General features: G+C 41.6%; 1 non-coding gene and 1 pseudogene across 2 annotated transcripts in view; both read left to right on the plus strand.

The window, feature by feature from the left end:
- Positions 1-6,269, plus strand: part of LOC121824631 (large ribosomal subunit protein uL1 pseudogene) — a 59,936-nt pseudogene extending 53,667 nt beyond the window's left edge. The window contains exon 4 of the transcript XR_013046784.1: positions 4,799-6,269. The product of XR_013046784.1 is annotated as a large ribosomal subunit protein uL1 pseudogene (transcript). The remainder of the gene's footprint in view (positions 1-4,798) is intronic.
- Positions 3,046-3,147, plus strand: LOC121824916 (U6 spliceosomal RNA). The gene has a single exon (XR_006066915.1). It is a non-coding gene; the product is annotated as a U6 spliceosomal RNA (small nuclear RNA).
- Positions 6,270-8,844: the final 2,575 nt, after the last annotated feature.

The raw sequence follows: 8,844 nt of genomic DNA on the forward strand, positions 1-8,844 counted from the left end.
AAGATCCCTTCCAAAGAGACACAGACTATCACTAAAGCTAATAAAAATTGTATATGCCTGCTGCTCCGGGCTGCGGTCAGGGTCTGACTGTGACCCTTCATACTTGAAGTCATTATTTCCCATGTGGTTTTCTCCTCCTGTCAACAAAGATCATGGGCGTTGTTTAGTGCAGCAAAGAGAGGACTGACATGCCTCCACCCTTGCAGTGAAGTACATCTTCTTGTGTCATCCACTATTTATGACCAAGGAGATCTATGGATTTTAGGTCATGACGGTGAAGGCTCATGGCTCTTTTTAGCTGGTGACATTTCCATCTTGGTAGATTTATTCCATTAAATTTACCACTGAAGACTTGTGTGTTTTGATTTGGCAATAGTCGATTATGTCATTTTAAATATAGCCTCTGAAGCAGTTTGGGGAAGATAATTAAAATCCAATTGAATGCGGGGCTTTAGTGGAGATCAAATATATTAACTAAATAAAATATCCGGGGTCATTTCACTCTGCTAGTGACTTCCTGGAAATTACAGTTGATGAATTTCTGCAAATAAGGTGAGTCCTTCCCCAGGGAAGCCATAGGAAACTCAGGGAAAATCTTAGAGGAGCCAAGGGAACTGGGTTCAGACTTGGCTCCCAGTAATCACACACAAGGCAACTCCTGCCGAAAAACAAAGTTAGTCTATGTGAAACCTCTTCAGATAGGTTACCTATGTGTTTTTTATATTCTATGTACATGTTAGTATCTTCCTGCTAAAACTTGAGCCAGACAAAGGGATCTTTGCTTTGATTCTACCATGTCCCGATCACCCACAACAGTATCTGGCACACTAACTGACTCACAATTGTTGGTTACACGAGTGAGTGATTTTTCTAAGAACTCTCATTTTCTGAAGTTTTGCATTTCCTACCCAGGAAACCTCTCTTTAGAACTTCCTCCTGTTCTTGCCATTTTTTCCCTCCTCAGAACACCTCCCTCTGCCTCCATGATACGCCATGCCTTTGTAATGCATCTCCCTGACTTCCAGAGATAGTGGTTCATTTTCTGCTCCACTGCTTAGAGAAGCGGGTCTTCCATGCACCCATCCTCCCCTCAGGAAGTGAGCAGCAGAGAATGCACATATTGTCCTCTTGGTCTTAGTTTTTTATTGCTCATCCAATTTTGTGCATTGTCTCAGGATTTACTCAAACTTTGTGGATAACGTCCATCTGATCTCCCTCTTGACAACACAGTTACCATGGCTACAGTCTTGTGCTGAAAGAGGTAAGAAGTGAAGCCATACATTTAATATCCCATGACTTGTACCCAAAACATTGCCTGGTAGATTCCTAATGGCCCCAGAGTAGCACAACAGACATGCCAGAGGAAAGGAACTTCAGGTTTTGTGTACACAGAAAGACCCCTTTTGTTTGCTATAGAGATGACTATCTGGATCTCCTTTGAAGAGACCCTGCGTGGGGACAGGGTTGGGTCCTGTTCTTTCAAGTCCATTGTGCTTCTTCTGAGCTTCTTCCAGGCAAGGATGGAGCATACAGAGATCTTAGAGCTTCCTTATCCCACTCAAAGTGGAACCCCTAACACTTCTGGATCTGCCGGTTCAACTTGTACCTCCTGTTTCTGCCTCCTTTATGCCTCGTGGGGCTCTCCCCATAAATCTCTTCCATATAAAATCCCATCTTGCCATTAGCTTTGTGGAGAACCTGAACGGACACCTCAGACAGTTGGCTACCTTACAAAATCATCAGTGAGAGGCACCAAAGGAAGATACTGTGGATGAAGGTGTCACTTTCTAAAAGCCTTATTGCACACACTGTGCCTCCAAATGCAGTCAAATGCAGGTTCTAGTCACATAATGGGTCAGTGGAGGAGACTCATATGTTCACAGGGACAGGTTGTCTTAAACCCTTTGTCTAAGTGTGTACTATATTGAATCTAAATTTCTACGAGGATCTTAGCCTTTCATTTCATTGCCTTCATCTGCTAAATTATCAGCAATGGTGGCTAACATGTCAATTAACATGTTAGATCTCAAACAACAGTAATACGGATCTGCATAAAATAACACATTTTACACAATAATAATTATGGCTTCATTTTCCATCCCAAACTCAGTAAGTACTTGTCACCTTTTGAAGGCAAAAGAAGCCTGTGGTGTAAAGATAATGAGTTATCTTCATCTAGTGATGGGCATTAAGAGAAGCTATACCCCAACAGAAGGACTCGCTAATATGAGCGAATTAAGTAACCGAGAAATCAATAGGTAAAACTTTAAGACTAGGTACTAACTCTTGGTAGAAGATGCTTCCCTTTTCAGCCTAGACAGTGCTCTGAGCTAAGCCCTGGGGATTTGGCCAGAAGGCACCTCCAGCAGCTGTTGTCAAGGAGAAGGCTTATGTCAGCACCATTTATATCAAGTACACCCGGAACATTGTGTCAGTGGCATAAGTGCAGGCATGTCAGCATCTCTATTTTACACCCCCTAAAATGTGTACACTTTAATTAGACTGAAGCCCGGGAGTGGGTTGTTGAGAGCTCAACATGGAAGTAATGACTTCCTAAGGGAGTCATCCCTCCCCACCCTGGGGAATCATCTAATATTTGTCTTTGAAAAGCCGATCTCTCATGGTGTGCTCCCTCTAGGAGACTACTCTCAAAAAGCAATAACTTTACCCCCTGAATCTAGTGGAATATTTATGGTGAACTGGGATCAATAATTTGTCTGGACACCTGCAGACTTCTGTATTCTGCTAGTCCCCACTTCAGCCACGTGCTCTATGTTCTTCCTCAAGCAGGTTGTGTCCCTGCTCCATTTAAATGGAGGAGAGAACATTTCCACAGAGAGAGCTAGTTGAATGACAGAATGACAGACTGCCTACAATCCAGGAGAGGCTTGAGGAGGCCTCTGAGGGAAGAGCAAGTTTCTCTGAAGGCAGAGATCAGTGAGCCCCCAAAAGCTTAAGAACATTTTCAGAACTCTCTCCTTTCCCCCACAAAGTGTTGAGTCTGTTTGGACCATTCTTTGGTTAAAAAAAAAAATCTTTCTTGCCGAGCTTCGGCAGCACATATACTAAAATTGAAACGATACAGAGAAGATTAGTACAGCCCTGCGCAAGGATGATATGCAAATTGGTGAAGCATTCCATATTTTTAGACAACTGAAACTGTTGTATCTTTGTATTTATTACTTGATGTAATAAAGCTTATTTTCATTAACAAAAAAAATCTACCTTTATCATCTTTCTCGGTGCCTCATTAGGCTGAATGATGGTTTAAAGAGAGAACAGCCCAAGTTAATTTTTGAAAACCTCAAAAGATTTGGTTGTGTAGGGACAACAATGTGTATGTGAGAGAATTATATCCAGTTAGGTTTGGAAAATAAAGGATCATTTGAAGCCCTTCCTGTAGGGAGCAGGATGCTAGGAAGAAACATCAGAGGAGAGTTAAAACTGAACTAAGACTTTTGAAGGAGAAATCAGAGATTTCTTTGTGATGATGATGGCGACCAGATACTAACTTCTAACCAAACAGAACTGGTGCCTCCATAGAAGTTCCTCTCTGACCAGTAACTGAGTTCCTTACATCTCAGTATCTCCTGGAACCTCCTTTTGCTGAAAGAGGAGCATGCTTCATATCATGAAACAAAATGCATATTCTGGAATGCATGCATAGATGTGCATGTATACACACAACACACACAGCCGGGGGAAGTGGGGGAGAGAAGAGAGACTTTTACAGCATACTTTTTCTTCTTTTCTTTTATTATATCTTCATACAGGGTTTCAGTGTGTATCCCAAACTGGCCCTGTGGAGGTTTCTTCTTTCTTTGTGGTCTGTTGACTACCAGGCCACAAGGGCAGAAAAGGCAGAAGCGATAAGCAGGGCCTCGTCCTGCCTGTGGTATGATGGAAACAGCCTTCCAGGACTCTGCTTCAGTGTTACAGCTCAATGTTACTCAAGGGTGAGGGCAGTGTCTGTTGCAGAACCTAATCTACATTAAACAGCATACGCCTATCATAAGATTCCTAGTACAAGTCTTAGTTATCATATGTGGAAACACCGGCCTATCATAAAGTCTAATTACCATATGGGCCGCAGGGGCAAAGCTTCCACAGGGAACTGTGTCAAGGGTCATACTTGAGATAAGTCAGGCATCTGGACCTAGAGATATTCTCCAAATAAGGTCAGAGAGAGAGAGCAGGGAGCCTCTGCTGCTGGGAAGGAGTCCTCTATGTTGCACCAAGCTCAGAGAGAGCTGCCAGGCCACTGTAGACTGCAACCTCTGACCAGTAGGGCCTCCCAACAGCCCAAACCTTGATATTCTCCTGCCTCAGCTTACTTGGTGCTAGGATTACAGGTTTGCATCATTATGCCTCATTGAAGTACTCGTGTTCGTTGCGGTAATTTTATGGGGGAAATGTAGAAAATGGTTACTATAATGATTTTTGCCAAGTCAGAGTTCTCAACTGTTAATTGCAAAGTCTTCACATCAGGGTCTTGACAGAAACCCAAAAAGAATAATGCAATGTTTAGTGTGGGACCAATATTCCCAATCAATAGCTCTCATAATCCCACTAGCTCTTACAAAAAAAATAATAAATAAAAGATTTTTTTCTTTAGTGCTACCAGTATCTTTTCCATGTCTTAAAGATATACTTTCGGAGACATCTTTCTGGAACAGCCAGGGTTCTGGATAGGAGACCTGGGCAGGATACATTTGGTGTCATGTGTTACTTTGTTAACACAGAAAAATAAATTTTACTTGAACTGCATCTTTTTGAAGGCTCACAAATTGCTTTACAGCTGTCGCTACAGAGCTACTCTTCAATCACTTTGAAGAATTATAAAGGACACACACAAAAAAAAAATCTCTGAAGATGAAATAAGGGAAATGCTTCTCCTTCCTAATAAAAAGGCAAAAGGAGTATCGCAGGAAATTACAGACTGCTGGTTGACGATGAGCTCCAGAGCCAAGGATCAAACAAGCCCTTTCAGTGCCCAATGAGCAACAGGGAGCCTTCCTTTTCAGAGAGCATCATATTAACGAGGATGATGAAGAGACTTGTTACATTTTGAACCAATTTTTAGCACCAATGGGGTTCTAAGTCTATTGCACTGAGTAAGTATCATGGTACTACAGACCTGGCTCTAGCCTCATTTTTTTTCCAGAAACTCCCCATGCAGTTCTGAGTAATCAGACTTTCATTTGTTGGATTCTTAGACTTATTACTTGTCAATGTTCCTTGAAATCTGAGAAGCTCAAAACTGGGGTTCAAATTCCCAAAGATATTTGTACCTAGAGTCAACGCCACTTAAGAGTAGCAGTTTGCCTCATTGGGGTGTCCACCCGTTGTGATTTGTGTTTTGACGAAGGCTATAGAAATGGAAATGTTCTTATCTGGGTTATAAAATCCTATTTTCTTCTTTCTTGTCCATAACTGATTATTGTAGATCTAGATAATTCATTCAAACTTAGTTGACCAAATTCTCTCCAGGACATCAAATGAAAAGATGGAAGGCTCTTTTCCAGGTTTTGTGGCTTGAGCAGCCATGGGCAGCAAAGCCTCTCACAATACCCTGTACTAGACAAGTGCTGGAAATCCTGCACAGGAACCAGAGCAAGGGCCACAAGTTTCTGGAAATGGTGGCATTGCAGATCAGCCTGAAGAGCTGTGACCCACAGAAGGACAAACACTTCTGGAGCACCATCAGGTTTAAGTGCACTTCTCACCCCAAGTTCTCTGTATCCTGGAGACCACCAGCACTGTGATGAAGCCAAGGCCGTGGAGATCCCCTACATGGACAGTGAAGTGCTGAAGAAAGCTTACAAAGAACAAGAAGTTGGTCCAAAAGCTGACCAAGAAGTATGCTGCCTCTGAGTCTCTAATCAAGCAAATCCCATGTATCCTGGACCCAGACCTGAGCGAGACTGGCAAGTTCTCTTCCCTGTTGACACACAATGAAAACATGGTGGCCAAAGTAGATGAGGTGAAGTCCATAATCAAGGTCCAGATGACGAAGGTGCTGTGTCTGGCCATTGCTGTTGGGCACATGAAGAGGACTGATGATAATCTGGCTGCCAATTTCTTGGTGTCCTTGCTCAAGAAGAACTAGCACCATGGGCAAGCCCCAGAATCTGTACTAGGGTGCCCCAATAAACATTAGTGCTACCATCCCCTTGGTCTGCCTGTGATTGGGGGTAGGGTGTTTGTGAGCTGTTACAGCCTCGGTAAAGAAAAAGAGAAAGGAAGGAAAGAAGGTGGGAAGGTAGGTAGGTAGGTAGGGAGGGAGGGAGGTAGGTAGGTAGGTAGGGAGGGAGGGAGGGAGGGAGGGAGGAAAAAAGAAAACAAGAAAGAAAGAGAAAGAAAGGAACCTAAAGATGGGGTATTGTCAATCTAGAGACACCAAAAGAGATTTTTACATTGTTAAAGAATGAAAAGGAAGGAATGAGTGAATAGTGCTCTTAACACCTCCCTTGTCCATAATAGATGCCTCTCCTTGCAGTGCCTAGGACTACCAAAAGCCCTGGATAGGGACCTGTTTCCAATTTCTTCTCTTTGAGATACTCTATAACCCTACACTACTACCTAAAGTCAATTAGATGCCTCAAAAACCTTTAAGTCCAAGACTTATGGTGTTGTATTAGGGTCCCGTGAACAGACTCTGATTTCACAAAGTGATCAGATGAGGAAGTTACTTTTGTTAATTGGCATTATATTTCTTCTATGGGATTGTGTGAGATTGGGCTGTCATAACAGTGTCCACACACAAATATAGGAGCTCTACACACCCTATGGATCCTTGTTCAAAAATGTTACTAGTGGTAATAAGGTAAGCTTGCTTTGTGAAATGAAACTCTTTATATAACTAATATAAGTATTATATAAATACTTGTATAAATATATATAACATAATAACATAATATGGGCATCTCATAAACATCTATGTTATAAATTTAAATGTATTAAGTTCACATTTGATAAATTATTTACTGGAGGTCACAGTAAAGAATACTTGCTTTAGGATTGTAGGAGCCAGAGGGTTCAAGGGCACCACAAGAACATGGCCCACAGAATCAACTAAGCAGGGCTCATAGGGGCTCACAGGGACAGAAGTGACAATCATGGAGCCTGCGCTAGGTCCTCTACATATACCTTATGGTCCTTTATGTCCAACCTTGATATGAGCATTTGTGCCTAGTCTTATCATAGCTTGTTATGCCATGTTCGGTTGATATCCCTGGGAGGCCTGCTCCTTTTTTCTGAAGGGAAACAGAGAAGAAGTGGATCTGGGGAAGAGGGGAGATGGGGGAGAAGGGACTGGAAGGAGAGGAGGGAGGAGAAAATACAGTCAGGATTTAATATATGAGAAAACAACAACAAAAGAATACTTTCTTCAATAAGCTGCTACATATACCTAGAAACAGATGAATTATCACCAAAACCAGTATTGGAGAATGGAAGCACTAATATACAATTTGTCATTCAACATTAACTCTGCATTACTTCAATGAGAGCTATAACTTCAAACTGGTAGGACTAAAGAAAAACACATCTATAACAAAAATATTTCTCTGTAAATACATTTATGCCATTTGGGGATCCAAACATGAGACAGCAGAGTAGATGCAGAACTGGGCTGAATCTGAAACTCTCAGCTTGAAGCAGACAAGTCATGCTGAGGACAGGTGTACAGGTGCATCTCTTAAGCCCAGCCAAGCACGTCGTCATGTTAGGCCTGCCTCGGCTGTCTGAGTCTAAATCTTAATGCTACATCTCCAAGAGTGACCTTCACATCTCATCATTTCTACCTCATCTACCATTTTGCATTGGCTTTCTTATTTTGTTGCAGGTGAATGATCAATAACTAATCCTATAATTTTAGAACTTAAATAAAGGCTTTCACCCCATAGGAAGAGCAAGATTAGTCGAGAAAAAAAAAAAAACAACTAAAAATAAACATCACAAATGAATTTTATGTATGTATGACCCTTGGACATGCCAAGTATATTTTCAAATCTTCTTTAATCCACCCAGTCAATCGTATTAAGTCAACACATTAGTCCTGTCAGTGCCTGGTCAAGCCCGAAGAATCAAACTGCGTGATTCGGGCTAAAAGGAAAGTTTTCATGCTGGAAAACTGTCAACTGTGTCATGATTTTTTCCTCCCAGTTTATGGGAGCTCATTAAAGCAGCATCCATCCCCCTTAAAACCCACCCACAATTTACTGTCAAAGACATCACCCTCAATTAAAGGTTATTCTTCCTAATAATGTTTTCCAACATCCACTCCTTTTTTTTTCTTTTAAAAAAGTGAAGTGACTAGTAACTGTGAGAAAATAAGCTTGTTCATCACATTTTATCACTTTCCCTGCTATTTTTTTCCCTCTGAGACACCACAGCCTTTTTATATCCATGCTGGCTGTGCATGTTTGTGACATCTATCACTGAGAGCCATACCTGCCAGGACAAAAACACAGAGGAGGGAGAGTCATTGCTGGCCAAATCCCTTTAGACTATGTCAGAATGAGTGATGGTGGCAGGAGCTTGCAGAAGAGCCTCAGAACCTGTGGGATGCGAGGATGCTTTATCTAGATCAGAATCTGTGCAAATCTCCTGTAGTGGGTATTTTCTGTAACCATTTTTCATATTTAACATAAGTCACAATTTCATTTTTAGGGCTAAATCATTCAACATTCCAAGCTCCTCAACTAAGGACATTTTTTCAGTGTTTTATTATCGGATTTGATGGGCAAACAATGATTTGATGTTTACTTCTAAGGTCACTCAATGCCTTGAGACAGGATAACAGCTTTACATGAAAGCAGTATAAAGAATTGAAAAAATGCA

Source organism: Peromyscus maniculatus, chromosome 21 (genome assembly GCF_049852395.1).
Source record: "Peromyscus maniculatus bairdii isolate BWxNUB_F1_BW_parent chromosome 21, HU_Pman_BW_mat_3.1, whole genome shotgun sequence".
Taxonomy (NCBI): Eukaryota; Metazoa; Chordata; class Mammalia; order Rodentia; family Cricetidae; genus Peromyscus; species Peromyscus maniculatus.